Raw genomic sequence first — 16,650 nt, 5'->3', positions numbered from 1 at the left:
AATGTTTATTCTATCATCACTGTGTCCAGAGCCCATGGGAGGTGGGGGGAGCATGCTTGATTTGTGCACAACAGGAATAATCAGAGTCCTAATCCTTAACTTTTTATTTAACTTTTTGGGTTTTTTGATTGTATCAGTGGCTCTGTGACAAATCTAATGCCAGGTAATTGCAACATCCATGTTTCACTGATGTAAAGAAGTGAGTCCTAGCATGGTGGCTAAGCTTCCTGTGCAGCTTGGTGGGCTTGGAAGATGCCCTGGGTAAAACCCACTTTGGGTGTGTCTGGGAGGTCACAGGGCTGTGCTTGTGGGACTCATGTTTGGTGTGTCAGCCCTTCCTCTCTTCCACTCCCCGCTGCTTTGCTTTCCAGCCACCAAAAACTGAGAGCATTACTCTGCCATGCCTTCCTGCATGATGTCTTGGCCCTAGAGCCTGTTGACTATTGACTGAACCCTCCAAGCCCTGAGCCATGTTAAAACTCATCTCCTGTGAGTTCTGGGTGTCTGTATTGTGTCTCAATGACAACACACCTATGTACAGTGAGAAGATGGGCAGTGTGCCGTCATTAGGGGGCTGTTCTACTTGGGGACAGGGAGCAGGCAATGCAGTGTGTACAGTGCTGTAAGGGTGACAGGCCAGAAAGAACAGTGAAGGGATGTTTGGAGTTAGACCACATTAACTTGTGAATCAAGCTAAAATCTTATGTGGGGTGTCATTTGAAAATTTTTAAAAAGAAAATTAATTTTATAGCCAGGTATGGTAGTGCATGCCTGTAATCCTAGCACTAGGGAGCTGAGGCAGGAGGATCACCATGAGTTCTAGGAGAACCTGGGCTACATAGTGAGTTCAAGGCCAGCCTGAATTACATAGTGAGACCTGTCTCGAAAGAAAGAAAGAAGCAAACAAGGAGATTAATTTTGGGGACTTACTGTTCAGACAGCCATAAAGAGCAGAGGCTGGGGCAGGGAGAGGAGGGGTGGGGGTGGACAGCAGGCCCACTGAGAAGTGATGCTCAGCCACCGTGAGGGAAGGTGAGTGGCTGAAGTCAACACAGAGATGAAAGAGGCAGAACGTGCTGGCTGTGATATAGAAATGGGGAGGGGAGGGGTGGAGGATAACAGGTTTCCCATTGGCCTTGAAGGTGGTGGTTCATAAGAGGAACTCAGCAAGTGCCATGGAAAGAGTAACTTGACAGATGTCATTCTCTGGGAAGGCGTGGTTTGGGACTGGCTGTGCTCTTGACATTCGTGGAGTGATTTAGATGGGCATCTAAGGACAATACCAAAAGTAGTTTTCTCTTAGTAATGGTAGTGTGCCAAGGCCGGTGTGGGTGACAGAAGAGAAATGCCTGTGTGAACAGCTCAGTAAGTGAGAGCATCCTGTCAAAGAAGATCTGGACCAAGTCCAGCTTGTTGGATCTGTCTTTGTACACCACGATGTTGCCACTGCAGAACACGTGACCCTGGCACAGTTGCTTGAAGAGCACATCTTGGCAGCTGCTGTGCAGGGGCACCCCCCATTCCAGGTGCCCAAACAGCTTCTGTGTCACCCTTCTCTGTTGTTCATTTGGGATAAATACTGTCAGCCAGTGGGAAGCAGACCATCTCCAGACCCTTGGGTCCATACGGCTTGGTGCTGGATACCCTTGGTGGGCTCAGGGCCAGGTGACAGCCCTCAGGGCAGGTGGTAGTGGCTCAGCTCACCAGTGTGCCCCTGTAGTGAAGCTGATCACTGTCTGGGAGAAGGCTGTAAGATGTGGGTCACAGGCAGGGTACCTGATCACCAATGGCAAGTCTGTGCTGGGCTGTGACACCCACCAGTCTGGGAGCAGCTGGCTCTTGTAGGCCTCTGGCAGGGATGGGCTCCTCTTGGTCACCCCTATGTAGTCATCCTCAGGGGGCTCGTTGATCATCTCATCCACCTCAGTGTGGCCAGATTTTATCTTTGTCACATCACTCATGCAGCTGGAAGATGCAATGCCCAGTTTGTATTTTTGTTTTTCCTGTGGGACAATTCTGTAAATTTGTATGACTCATAAATGTCCAGCTGGGATTGGTCTGTCACTTCCTCAAAATCTGGGCCCTTGTTTAAAGTGTAGCATAGTGTTGTCTTCCAAACGGCTTTTTAAATCTTCCTTGAAAAATGACCCAAACCTTGAAGATGGAGGCATCTGCCTCCTGGTTGTAACCCCATCTGAGCAGTTTCAACCAGCTGAGGCAAATTTATTTTTGGAATGATTATAGGCTCTGGAGAGGGCTGCCTTGAGGGTGGAAAGGAGGGTGAGAGGTAGGATAGGGTGGTGGCAGAGTGGAAAAACCAAAAAGTGTAGTATCCTCCTTGGGAGCTGAGGGCAACGTAGGATGTCTGGTTGTTGAGCCCATGATAACTCCAGTTAGAACACAGAGAAAACTGTTTACCTCAGCAGATCCTCCCTCTCCACTCCGCCAACAGCACTAACAAAAGTCCAAGACTAGCAAGGGTGGAGAGGACAGGTGTTCCTGTGATGATGTGGGGCAATTGGGTTGGATGCTTTGTGGTATTATTAGTCCTCCAAACCAGGTCGCAGATTCAGCTTGGATCTGAAATCATGGGTGTAGTTGGAGAAAACACAAAACAAACAGAGAAACAAAACAGCCCTGGGAACTATTAACCACTCCTGACTGACCATTAATATGCAGAATTTAGAGAGAGAAACCAAAACTGACAAGACCAACCATGAAACAAAAACCAAGTCATTGGCTAAGCCAAGGGATTGGGCTGGTGCATCCAGGAGCCTGGGGGCCCATCAACCAAAATCTTGCCCTGTAACTGTGCCAGGAGTCCAGCTGAAGTCAGCTGGGGTGCCCTGCCACTGAAGGCCAACAGCAAACTGAGGAGGAACGGGACACCTCCATCAAGGGCCTGTTCTGTAAGCATCTCACTGGGGTCTCCAAACATGTTACAGCAAGAAGCCAGAAGCACTCACGGAGGTCAGAACGGGAACAAGCATGGTTTTATGTAGCACATGTGGCCAATACCCCAGCTGTTGTCAGTCAGAGGCATTGACCACAAACATAGGGAAACAGTTTATATAGCAGTTGTTCAGTTTCTAAAAATAGCCAGTTATTCCCAGGAAGGCAGAGTACAGAGTTTGTCTAATCACATGGTGATAGTCATAGTCATGGGGTTATTGCAGCATTGTCAGAAGCAGCATTTTATCAGAAATAGATCTACTTACAGATGGAAACTGCTTAACATATGATTTGGGGAACAAGAGTGAGTTCATCTGAAGTTTAAGAGTTCTAAAGTGGAATTTAGACACAAAATGAAGTCTCTTTGCCATCACACTACAGTGAGCGGTGAGTGGTGGATGGGATGGGAACCCATGTGGCAGGGCAGCAACTTCTGGGCAGGCTGTTCCCTGGATGACCCACAGGAGGACCTGGCAAGATTCATGAGAGAGACCAAAAGCCACCAAAGCAATGTGGCACCTGGGTGTATGCTTGAGCATTTAGCAAAAATAGTCATTTTCTGGCTTAACCATGGGATTGATCTGAGAAGTCAAGGGATTTCGTTGGGTGAACAGCATGGAGTGTATTTACATACACCACCATGCATGAGGTCATTAGGTGGGGTCTTCCCCTCAGGGGCATCCCAGGGTAGTGGCTGGTGGTAGATGTGAATGCTGCCAGGGAGGCCTAGCTGCTTGGTGACTTCCACCTCCTGCTCTGAGGACCTGACCTCTCTAACCAAGTACTAGTATACAAGTCACTCCCTAAGGATATACTTAGAGTTCTGGGTCAGAGTGAAAAGTGAAAGAAGGATCTAGCTGCGTGCACCATAGTTACAGGTTCTGTTGTGATATGCTCTGAGTCAAAGCACATAACTGCATTACCACTTTAATTCACTCACTTTGCTCAGCAAATATGGAGGCAGAATGGTTTTGTAGGTACCAGCAATGTAGCCGAGAAAGGATCCAACAGATAGGCTTGCCCTGGTGGAGCTTTGATGCCAAGGGGACAGCAAAACAATTAAATATGACAAATAAAGTATTGGGTGGGGTAGCAGGGGGCGGGTGACTAGAGTACTGAGGTGGTCCCAATGGCCTCACTGAGAGGGTGACTGTTGGTAAAGATTTGAGGAAATGAGGAAGGAGCTGGCATGTGGATTGTGGGGCAGGCTGAGTAGAGGTCCTCTGGGGGGAGTCCACCAAATTCATGTGAGAGTCAGTATCCATGGTGCTGTCCCACAGTGAACTGGGGGAAGGTGGGGTAGAAGATGAGGTCAGGGGTCCACTGGGCCTCTGTATCACAAGATCATCCAGGGTCTTGTGAGCCATCCTATGGGCAGGTTTATTCTGAGTGAAATTTTGAGCAGTTATAGGGTTTTGAGCCTGAACCTGCTGTGGTCTTGCTTTGGTTGCCGTGTTGGGAATACAGTGTGAGGAGTGGAGAGCTAAGGAGTTTTGAGTTTCTCACAGAGACTGAGGCCAGGGACAGTGGCTACAGCATAAGGTACTGAGGCAGCCAGATGCTGCATTAGTTGTGGACCCAACAACTTTGTGACTGAATTTGGGGCTCAATGATGAATGCTGCAGAAGAGGGAAATGCTGACTGGAGTGGGAGGACCATCAGGGTTACACTTTGAGACATTTGGACTTGGAAACATCTATTAGGCCACATGGGATCACTCACTCTGGAGTTCAGAAAGTGCCTCGGAGTTGTTGCCAGTGCGTGGTATGTAAAGACATGGGATGTGAGACCATGACAGAGGCAGGGCATATGGCTGGAGAATCGAAGAGAAGAAAGTCCCCTCAACATTAAAGAACTGAGAGACTGCCAAGAATGTTCTGCAGACTACATGAATTTGGGGTGTCAAATACCATGGCAGCCGAGGTGACTGCTGGATGTGTCAACATGAGCATCCTTGCCATCCTGAACAAGAATGTCAGGGAAGATGGCACTCTCTGGTAACAGGGTCAGGCGAGATGGTTCCATCCTTCATGTGTAGTTGCTCTGGTGCTCAACTGCTGCCCACCTCACATTCCTTATGGAAACTGTGCTTGGCAGTACAAGGAAAAGATGCACTGACCTCCCACTGGGTGCTCACCACGCTGTGGAGTCCTGCTGTTGGGTAGGAGGTTGTGTCTCCCATGCAGTACAGACACCATGCTGTGGAGAAGGAGGATTGTGAGTCTCTGGGAATGGGAGCCCATGAATGCGAACCGCCCTCAGTTAGAGGAGTTGAGAACCCAGCTCTTCCTGGCATGAGGACAGTGGACCTGGGAAGATAAGGAAGCCTTGTTTGCACCTGTCCCTGCAGGGAAATGTGAGATTCCTAAAACATGGCGGAAGTCTCCTAGGCTGTGCAGTCACTATCAGGGGGATTCTGCTCCTGTGGTGCGGCTGGGCCACATATAGCTGGTGGAAAGGTAGGGACAGGGACACCACAGAAGGAGACAGGACCAAGGAGTAGGGTCGACTCACAGTGGAAAGCAGGTGCCATGCAGCTTCCCAGCAGAGGTGATTCCTAGGGCGTCCAGCGGGTGTCAGAGGCCACGTCAGGGACTCTGGCGTTAGGTAAAAACACATTTGGCACTGAATATGTACCAGGCACTGGGGTAAGTACCTAAATTCCTTAGTAGGAAATGGATGGGTCAGATAACACAGGTCTGTAGACCACGGCCACAGGACTGTGGAGTGGGACAGTGGAAGCCTGAGCTGGCCACACTGATTTCCGGCGATCGGAAGGCTCCCCATCATTTGTCACGTCTCCCAAAAGGTGCCTGTATTTTGGCCAAAATACCGACAAACTGTCATCACATTATTTAAAATTTCAAGTGAATCTTACTTCTTTTTCGCAACGGAAGAAGCTGAGGCTAAGTGCCTTCTCACACGGCAGGTAAAGGGGCAGAGGGGAAAGGAGCCGGCATTGCCATGGTTCCCAGGCTGTGGTGGCTTTGCACGAGGCTCCCTGCAGAAGAGCTGACTTCAGAGTTGAGGGCATGGATGCACTCACAGCTGACCATGTCCATGGCCATGAGTGGCGGAGGCGGGGGGAAGGGCAGAGGGTTTAAAGTCAGACTGACCTGTGCCGGAGCCCCTGAACTGTGTGTCCACCAGCCTTGTCCTTGGGCGTCAGGAGCTCCCGTTTAAGACAGCCACAGAGTGTCCATACCCCGAGGCTTCAGTGAGGATCGGATGGATGTTAGCCCCGTGGGCAGAGTGCAGGTATCCCTCAGCAGTGGGCTCCCCATTCACCCCCATCATCACACTCCTGTGGGGCCGCCGTGCCGTCCAAGTTCCAGACAGCACCAGAGACTCAGAATGGAGCTGGTGCTCTCTGCAACTCCTTGCCTTGAACTTGGTGTGGTAATTGCAGCACTTCCTCATGTTCATCCCGTGTGCTCCAAGCCCCACAGGCCAAGAGTGAAAATGAACTTCAGACTTTCTGAGAAAGGGAGAGAGAAAAAGCCAATCCACTCTTTTGCATTCCTGAAGGCCTGTTATGCATTCGAAAACATAGCAAATCATTCACCACCGAGAGAGTCCGAGGTGAAACTGCAGTGGTTACTGGCTCTGTGAGTTAAATATCAATTGGTTGTTTTTCAAACCAGCCTCTAACTGATCAAAAACATTAGGTTTCAGTATCAGAAGGGAATATCACCCTAACACTATGCAATGTTAATCTGGGCTGTGCGGGAGACTTGGGAAGTGGAAATTCCAGAGAGAAAGGGTCTGCTCCCTGAAGTGTGGATGTCGCTGCTGCTTGGAGTCAGGATAGACAGACTGGGGGTGGTGGGCAAAGCTATCACCCTGTCTTAGAGTGTTCTATGTCACAACATTTGCTGATGTTGTGTTGTATTGTGCCCAATATAAAATGTTGCACTGAATCCACAGAATAAAGATTAGTGAGGGAGGACTGGCGTATTCTGATAGCTTCCTGAGCTTAGGGGTGTTGTGTTGGTCTGTGAACCTCAGTTTCTTCATGTACGAGTGCTTTTCTAGTATGCTGGTGAGATAGTGCTGCTTGTTTCACATCATAGACAAGTGACGTCCAATCCCAGGGACCCAGATAGAGTTTGCATCCCTATTTCAGTTATTCAGCCCCCCGTTTGACACTGGTTTGCTTCTGCAGTGTAACTGTCTTCCGGAGCCTGAGTGGGAAAGAGAAGTGTTTAGCCCAGAGAGGTGTGTGGGGTCCACCCAGGGTATTTCCCATTTCAGTGCTGATGTTCCCCCCCCCCTTGGACCCAGAGGAGGAGCCCTGTGAGGTCCTTGGCTCTTCGCTTTGCTGTTCGTGCTGAGGCAGTTTCTCTCCAACTCAGTGTGCATTTGAATAATGGCCATAGCCATTTTTTTCCAATATCTACCTTTGACATAATCAATGGATGAGCCAAATTTTAGAATTGTAGCTGAAGTGTTTACATGTTAGCTTACAAATTGAGAACTTTCTACCCCCTAATTGATAGATAGATTTGGTAAAATGCATTCCACTTTCCACATTTCCACTGAGACTGGAGGACCCAAGGGGCTTGGTTCATCCTCCAGTGTCGCCTTGCCATGCACCCTTGAGTGTGTTTTGAGCATTCATGTTTAGCACCTATTTATCAAACACCTATCTACAGAAGGGCAGAAGCTGGAGTTTGTAAGGATTAGTGATAATAGCAGGATTTGCATGAATGCTCTGAGGCACCCCCCTTCCCCGCTTGTGAGAGCATGGAGCTCCGTGACGAGGCCGGGGTCACATGCATGTGCATCCCCACACGCCTGGCTTGGGCACCACGGCTTGTTCCTGGCTCTTGGTACCAAACCTGTCCCAGCTGTTATCCGGTTCTCTCCGGGCTCAGCTGAGAGCCTGGCCTGGGCTTCTAGCTGGTGGCCTTCTCTCGCTCCCCTCCCAGGGAGAAAGCTGCTGCTGCCCTCTGTGACTCTCAGAATTGGATCTATTCCTGGGACCCGCCTGAAATGTCATCTTCTAAGGACTTCCTGGTTCTAACCGTGTGTGTGTGTGTGTGTGTGTGTGTGTGTGTGTGTGTGTTTCTTCCTCTCTGCCTCCTTTGTGTGTACCTTAACCCTCCTCCGACACCTCGCGGCAATGGTCATACCAACGGTGGGAAAGAGGGCCGGGAGGAAAGAGGAAAGGAAGATGAAGGGAGAGCAAGAGGAGGAGGGGCTATGACGGGTCATGCACTTCACTGTGGCACCTCGTTTTCATCTTGATGACCACTGCGGGGTCGGTTTCCTCATGCGCTCTGGATGGTAGGACCAAGGGTCCTCTGTGCTCGCGTAATAGACGCTCATCTTCTCTAACTGCAGGCCCGGTTGTCTCTATGTCCGAGTCCCCAGTGTCCCTAAGTCCGCTCCATTCTCAGCGAATTTAACTGAGTGGAACAAAGGTAATTAAGCAATTAACTAACAAGGCCGTCCTTCCTCTCCCCAGGTGCGGGCTGCTTTTCCAGGTTCTTTCTCCTGTTCTTTCCCCATGGACTGTCCTGGTGTGGCAGAGCTGGTGCCTTGGGTTCCTGGGCTGTGGCATCTCTGGCTGTGAGTGAGATCTTCTTTCTGACACGCAGCGTGAGGGACACCGTTTCGGGGTGGGGCCCCCAGTCCTCGTCCCCTCTGTTCCTGAACGGCGAGCACCCAGGTGGGAAGGAAGGGCCTGGGTCCTGGACAAATGCCACGAAGCTGCAGCCGGACCTGCATGAGAGGCACGATGGGCTTGAGGTGGGGAACTGAGGTGCGGGGTTTACAGGCGGTGCAGCTGTCCTGGACTCTGACCCTTGCAAGGGCCTGGCTTCATGAGAGACGGGCCTGCCCCGCACAGCCCAGAATGTGCATGAGCCCCGGGTCCCTGTGCCATGGCACAGGCAGAGTCCCCGTGGCCCTGCGAGGGTGTCTGTCCCCTTAGCCCACACTGTCTTAGGGGAGGAGGTTCCAAATGCCCACCCAGGGGCATGAAGACTTTTTTGGACAAAACAACAACCACAAAGAAACAAAACCCTGTGGCTTCCCCTCATCCACCTTTCCGCCCTTGTCTCCCACGTGAGATCTTTTTTTTGCAAACTGTTTATGATGCTGGAAAATTCTCTATGGCTTCCTGGGATGGCTCCAATATCTAAAGATGTCCCTCACCTCTGGATTTATTACGGGCTTCTCTGAGTGGGGTCAAAGGGCACCCTGAGCCCCACATTCTGAGCCTCCTCCTTCCCTTATGCGCTCCATAACTCTCCTCTGCCATTTATTGACATTTGAGACATTTGATCTATGAGCGCCTTTCTCTCCCTCCCCCGTATCCAGGCCCCGGTTCCTAGGGACAGCAGGAATATATTACTTCAGGAGTGAAGACAGGGCCCACTTATTTAGGCCCTCTGAGTGAATTACTGGGCAGAATTTTGCATAGGCTGACATTATCCTGCATTTAAGACTTATGGTTTAACACAGCATCAAACGCAGTTTTAAGACTCTAGATCCACTAATGCAAGCCTGGACTCAGAAAAGGACAGCCGCCTTGCGCTTCTCTACTTCTTGGCCCATCTGTTTGTCCCCTGCGTGTCCTGGGTGGCGGTGCCATCCCTGTGTTATGAAGGAGCAGGGCCAGAGACTGAGGGACAGTGATGTGGGTGGGACCGGAAGTGAAGCGAATGTGCTGGCCGTTTCCCAGCCCCACGGCCAGCTCCCCCTTTACACAAAGCTGCTCAAAATTACCATTCTCATAGAGCACAGATTAGGAGATGCTTGGAACACAGGCTGGCCCGACATCCCCCAGATGTCCCCCAGGTCCCAGAAGTCCGACCCAGCCGCATGGTTCCGTCCTCCCGCTGCACTGGCCCTGTCTGGAGGCCACAGCCCAGTCAGCGATGAGCTGGACCAGAAGGGGCTGCTGTGGATCCGTGGGCCTTCGTGGCTTTGGCTTCTTTCTCCTGTTTCTCATCAACCTTTGATTCTACAGAAGGACCTGGAATATTGACTTGAAAAATGCATCGGCTCCTGGGCTTCGGGGACCTGCGTGGTGTTGGGAATGGAACAGCTTAGCTCTGTGGTGGCCACTCGGATCTGCAGAGGGCGCCTGTCTGAGATGCATCGTCTACTCGTGCAGGATAAGCCAGGAGAGGAGAACAATAGTGAGCGTTCTCAGTAAAGCTCTCTGGCTCCCACCTGAAGGCCCTCCCTTTGCGCAAGATTATATTTTTTCTATTTTTATGGTAAAATAATAGGATAGATTTTTTTCTTCTAAAATTCTTAATTGGAAAAATAAAAGGTTTTGCATATATTTTAGGAAGAATACATAGTGTGTATATATATAAAACCTGTGTTTATATAGAATAGAGAGAGAGTGTGTGCTTGTGTGTGTGAGTGTGTGTGAGTATGTGTGTGTATAAATATATGTAATACTGGCCCATGCAATCAAGAGTTTGGAAACTGCCAGTTTATCAGATTTTTCTAGGCATACTAATCTCCATCAGTTGGGGAGGGCACTTCCTTTTGATATGTTATCAGTCTTGGGCCATCTGTATTTTATCCGAATGAAATAAATATCTTATCTTCAATGTCATACCAATCAGCTCATGTGTGGAATAGTTTTGGTTTTGGCTTCCTGTCTTCAGCCTAAGGGCCTTCTGTAGGAAGACTGTAGGGAGTGCAGCTCTCTCTCTCTTTTTCTCTCTTTCTTTTCCCTCCTTTCTCCTTTGTGTGTGTGTTTTAGTGGAGCAGGGCTGGCCTTGAAAGGACAGGATGAGACATGGCGCTGGGCAGTTTTGGTTTTCTGACACAGGAATAAATAAATTTGCTTGCTCTCAGCTAACATCGATATTGGATCACTTTTATTTTTATACTTTGTGCAATGTTTTTCGTGAACTAATTAGTAAATTATTGTGAGACAGAAGAGCAAGGCTTGCCATGCTACATTCATAGATAACCTTCATTAGTAAATTAGGTCAGGTACATCAAGAATTGAGTTGTTACATTTATTTCCAAGCTGTATATCTTTCTATCTTAAGAAGAGACTTAAGACTAGCTGTTAGAAGCTGGTAGGGCTCCAGTCCCAAAGGCAGAGAGTGGACCTGATTGCGTCTTGCAAATCTGAGTAACCAAGCTGAGCTGGTGCTGGTTCCCTCACCGCTTGCCGCTGTTAATGTACAGCAAGCTCACACGCTCTTCTTGGGAGCTTGCATGGTCTTTCTCTGGCCAACAGGTACAATTTGGAGCATTTTGGTCTTTATTTATTGGGACTACATAATCTAATTATCTCTCATTAGTCCACACCTGATTATTTCATTTATCTTTGTAAATGTGACAACAAGAGGCTCACTTTAATTAAGCAGATCAGCAATTAGCTCTTGTTTTATAGGAGTTTTAAACACCCCTGTACTAATAGCATCAGCATGATTATAATCAGAAGCCCGTGGAAGAATGGTGGCAGGGACAGTTTGATTTAGAGCTCCATTTACGTGAAAGCTATGTAGGCAGAGTGGCTCTCCAGTGACAAAGGTCCAAGTGGGCTGGTCAAGCTGGAGCAGGGACCTGCAGACCCGGGTCAGGACCTTCTCACCGCATTTCCATAGAGCCCGTGACTTCATCCCTGGCCTTATCCATCTGTAAAAGGAGTTATTATTTGTCATCACCTATTTTATGGCAGGCTCCCCATCCGTTACTCCAGCTGTATTAATCTCTAAACATTGCGTGGTAGTCCTCTGAGATGGGTACACCAGCCTCTCCCTATTTCACAGACGAGCCAACCGAGGCTCACAGAGAAGTCACACGTCCATATCTATACAGCTAAGGATTAGAGCTGTCACCTGCTCCTGCTCCTTTGCAAATTGCTTTCTTCTCCTTCTGTATAACAAATACAACAGGCAGTTCCTTCTTGTCTCCCTCTGTCCCTTTCTTCCTTTTCCTGTGCGCCTTTCACTCATGTCCTTGTGCTGCCCAGGCACTGTACACGGATGTGGAGATACTGAGTTGTCAGGACTCTTGAGGAATGAGCAGTGTGATGGCGACAGACCCAGGAAGCTGCCACAGGAGGGGACGACCGGAGTGCAGGGCAGGAAGAAAGGCCTGTCCAGCGCAGCCGGCACATCCTGGTGCGACACCGATATTTATGAGCCTGCACTGGCCTGGCCCCTTTCATTCCTGCAGGCAAGGCTTCTCCCCGCTTCTGAGTAAGACACTGCTCTGACTACCCAGAGCCCTCTGCTCACCCATTTGGCCACACCCCCTCGTCCTGCGTCAGAGTACTGACCCTATGTAGATGGCTGCTTCGGTCCAGTCTGCGCTCTCATTTAGCTCTGAGGGTTCGCTGGAGGGAGAAGGAGGCGATTATGGGTTTTTCAGGAAAAGAGAGAAGGAAATGCAAGGAGGCTTGGGCTGAAGGAGCTCCCTATGCTTGGAGGAAAGCATGGAAGGAATGAGATGGAGACAGAGGGTTCTCCTGCCTTCCTCCAGGTGCTCCAATGGCCAGTAGTACAGCTCTTTAGTGGGGTGTCCAGTCTGGCGTCCCCTGCAAGGTCCACATCTCCTCAGAGACCTGGCCAGCTTTGCTACTTCCACCCCATACCTATTGCCACTGAGCAACTTGCGGTGGACTCTCAGGACTTCTGTGGAGATTGTAAATTAGGGATTTTCCCACACTGCTGCCTACCAGGCCGTCTGTGAAGCTCTACATCGATGAGCTGATTTTCACAATCACACTGTGGAGTTGCTATCCTGATCTTCACTGTAAGGGTGAATGAGCGGAGGCTCCCAGAGCTAAACCGAACTACCTGGACTCAGGGAGCAGTGGGTTCCGGACTCAAGTCCCTTTGTGTTCTGTAACCACGATGCTGTCCTTCTTTGGAGTTTCTGACCCCCAAGGAACACCTGGCCCTCAGAAATCAAGAAAAGTTAGTTTATTGTTCTATTTACTAACTCGCCATTGGAGACTTACTCTAAGCAAACCAGAGCAGTGAAAGGGTCTGGATAAGGTGCGTGGTGCTCCAAGACATGTTTAAGGACGTGTGGAGGATACAGAGGAAAGAAAGCAACCGCAGGGAGGGATGTTGGCCAAGACAGCATTTCCACAGTCAGGCACAGAGGAGCAAGCCGGTGACAGCGGGAATGGGGGAGAGCCTAGCGGGTAAGAAAAGTGACAAGGAGCGGTGCTTGGCTTCCGCTGGCTCCTAGTTTCAGTGGGAAGGGTGGAGGGAAGTGGGAGGGTGCTGGAATTTTCACTGTGTCTGGTCTGCGTCACCAGCAGAAATGCAGAAGGCGTGTGCAGCTGAGCGGGGGAACCGTGAAGGTGTCAATCGAACATGGTCTCTGCTCTTTGGAAACAAAGAAGGATGGACCCAGCGGGGTGGGTGCCAACCCCGACAGGCTTCAGTGGAGGAGGGGCAGGAGTGCAAGGGCTGGCGCTCAGGCCCGGGGCCTCATGTCCACTCCAAGGCCAGCCCCTCTGGAGGAAGGACCAGTGAAAGGTCACCTCCTCCCACTCGCCCTGAGACCCCCACACACTGGGGGAGGAAGGCCGGCCAAACCCTGGGTGAGGGAGGTGCGGGACCAGGGCTTCCGGCTGTACCATGGCTTCCGGTGGCAAAGGGGCCGGGATGACCACAGGGGTGTCTGGGAATGGGAAAAACAGGGACCAAAGTGTGTAAAGTGGAAAGGTTAAATTTTATCAATAAGTCTGAGCGGGGAGTGACCAAAGGAACCAGCAAGGACTAAGTCTGTGACATCAGCGGCACAGAAGCACGGTTCCTGGAGCCACGTGTGTCGAGCACCTGTGGTCTGGTGTGTGGATGGGGGGAAGCCAGAAGGATGAGAGGACAGAGAAAGAGAGAAACAAAGGGAGACAGAGAGGGAGAAAGAGAGGGAGAGAGAGAGGAAACCTGGGAAGCAGGGAGCTTGTGTCAGGGCTGCTCCTCCTCGCTGGAGACCACGACGTTGGGTGGGGACAGCTCCTGCTGTGGGTCTGGCCAGCGTGGAGCAGAACTGGATCCTGTGTCCTCACCACCCAGGTAGATCTGGAACCACGTTGCTGAGCACCACACACCTGGCCTTTCTTGTCTGAAGGAGTGTGAAGGCCAAAGCAGGAAAGTCTCCCTTCTAGGCAGCATCTGCCAGCGCGGCCCACGGCCCTGACCAGTGCAGGGGTTTGGGGACTCTACAGGCACAGGCATGGCAGCGTCAAAGGAAGGGGCAGGGAGGGAGAAGAGACGCCGCCAGGTGGTGGAGTCACCCACAGCCTGACCGAAGGAGGCGGCTGCTTGTTTCCCACCACGCAGGTGAAAACTTCCAGAACCACAGGTGCACAAGACCCCAGATGGACTGGGGTGGGGCAGGACCAGCGTCCACGCCTCTCGGGAGGAGGATACTGTTTCCCTGAAAAGGCATGGAGGGGAGAGGAGAGGACAGGGACGGAGAAGGAGGTGATTTCGAAGTGCAGAGGAGGAATGTTAGAGCTTTTGTAGCGAGAAGGGGAGTGGGGCCTCTTCTGCACGAAGCTCACCTGTCTGCTCCCTGCTGCTCGCACAGGGCACAGAGTGGTGGGCTCCGCAGCCGCACAGGCCCTCGAGCTCCCGGCCGCGAATGCTCAGGACTCACACTGGGCTCGCAGGCCACAGCTAGGCAGAAGCGACTTCATTCCACATGGAGCCTGGGCGGGAAAGGAAGCCTAGTAGGAAACAGTTGAGGAGCTCTTTCAGGGGCAACCCACTTTCTGGGCTCCCTCTTAGACAGAAGCTTTCTTTCTCTTAATAAATTTTTCCTAGTCTTAAAAATAATTCTCATTTGGAGCAGGGAAAAATAGTTACCTTTCCAAAAAATCTCCCCAAGTGCAATTAATAGTTGATTGAAAGTCTTTGTACCAAAGCATAAAGGCTGAGATGGTATAAAGAATGGACTGTTCCAAATCAAACCCTCCACAGAACTCAGACGGCTGGGCCACGAAGTCCGTGAGCCGGGGTGCAAGCGGATTTCAGACGTGGAAAGGATGTCCGTGCTGGCCGCTGCCTCCAGGGATTCGGACGCTGGCACTTTAAAAATACCATTGTACTGGCTTTGGCTCACCTGGTTACCTCTTCCCTGCAGATGAGTTCTTGAGCTTAACCGGTTTTGGCTTTGAGGTTTTTATAAAACCAGTCTTCTTCCCTCTCTTGTTTAAGTGACCGTATTCTGTTCACTGTTTTCTGACCTCCTCTTGGGTGGAGGAATAATACAGTATTTTACACAAGAAGGAATCGCGGTGCTGTAGGTGAATGTGTGGGGTCTCATAAATCAGCAGCGATCCCCAGAGGCCACGCAGGCTGTCCTGGCCCTGCCAGCACTCTTTAGACCTCTGCGTGCTAATAAAACAGAGATTTCTCTCCCAGGGCTCCACCTTGCTGGATGACACTCACAGTAAGTGGGGAGCCCTGTCTCAGGCAAGGCTATTCACCCGCAGGTAATTGGTAATGTAGGCAGTGTAGGAGGGCTAATGGCCCATCTTCCCCATTTCGAGAATTAAGAAGTAGAATTCTGTCTAAATAAACTGCATTTTTCTGTGGAAAGCCTGAGAGAGACCAGGATGGGAAGGATGTTATTCAGGGAACCCTTGCTGAAATACAGATGCGTGAAGATGTTGAAATGCAAATTTCTATAGGACTTGCTAAGTTTCTGTGAGGGGCTCTGCTATTTAATTATTTGGCCATCTTGGTAAGTTGGAAATGGGGTGATTTATCAAAATGGCAGAGAGCAGACTATCTTCTTTCCTTGTTCTTGTAGTTATGACACAGGGCAACAAATGCTAGGAGAATAGCATGATGATTTAGAACTTTCTCACTTTAGTCTGTCCAGGGTTGATGTGAATATTCTGTGAGGGGCTTGAGGGTGAGGAGGGAAGAGAGAAAAGAATGCTGTTTTTCTGAGCTATGTGGTCAAAAATAGGGATTTTTAAAAAAGTGCCGGTGACATGTCAACCCAATACAATCGGGAGATATTCAGATAACTATGAAACTATGTAGAATAAGGAAAATATATTTAATATGTAAAGAGTGAGAAGAATCAGGGCACAGCATTGTATGTTTCCCTGTGAGATGTGCAGAAAGGAAGTGTACAAGTGGACAGATGCTGGGCGGGTCAGTACACAAACAAGAAGATACTGAGGGGCGTGTGGGTTTGCAAATCTGTGGAAGGGTCATTTGTATCAGGCTCATTTGGGCCAACGGGATTCAATGCATGGGTTAATTTTTCTAGTTAATCTTGGACCTACTTCATGCTAATGGTGGTGTGACCATTTGTCATGAATGTCACCTTGGCCAGAGAGGTGCCTGGGTTTATCTGGTTGGTCACCGAGGTGTGATCTTGGGGAGGGCCTGGTGCCTTCCTCTCTGGTTCTGCCCCGCTGCTTTGCTTCCCAGTTGCCATGAGTGAAGCAGCTTTCTCCTGCCATCTTTTTCTGCCCTGAGGCTCCTGATGTGGAGCCAGCCCACCATGGACTGAGAACTCTACAACCGTGAGCCAAGTAAGCTTCTTTTCCTGCAAGAGCAGTGAGGGGTAGGTATTTTTTCCTAGGAACAACAAGGCTGGCTAATAGGAGCAGGGTTCCCATAGGCCAATACAATCACAGATGGACTGAGAATTCATTGTTTTTCTTTCTGACTGAGCCTCATCTAATGTTGTCATGGAAGGAACAGAATTCAAACATTCCTGATGCTC

General features: G+C 50.1%; 1 pseudogene; it reads right to left on the bottom strand.

Annotated features, from left to right (window-relative positions):
• Nucleotides 1-1,199: 1,199 nt before the first annotated feature.
• Nucleotides 1,200-6,378, bottom strand: LOC102021214 (annotated as a pseudogene).
• Between the last annotated feature and the right edge of the window lie 10,272 nt (nt 6,379-16,650).

The sequence above is a fragment of the Chinchilla lanigera genome, unplaced genomic scaffold, assembly GCF_000276665.1.
Source record: "Chinchilla lanigera isolate Chin_1 unplaced genomic scaffold, ChiLan1.0 scaffold00008, whole genome shotgun sequence".
Taxonomy (NCBI): domain Eukaryota; kingdom Metazoa; phylum Chordata; class Mammalia; order Rodentia; family Chinchillidae; genus Chinchilla; species Chinchilla lanigera.
This window is presented reverse-complemented; position numbering and strand designations above follow the sequence as displayed.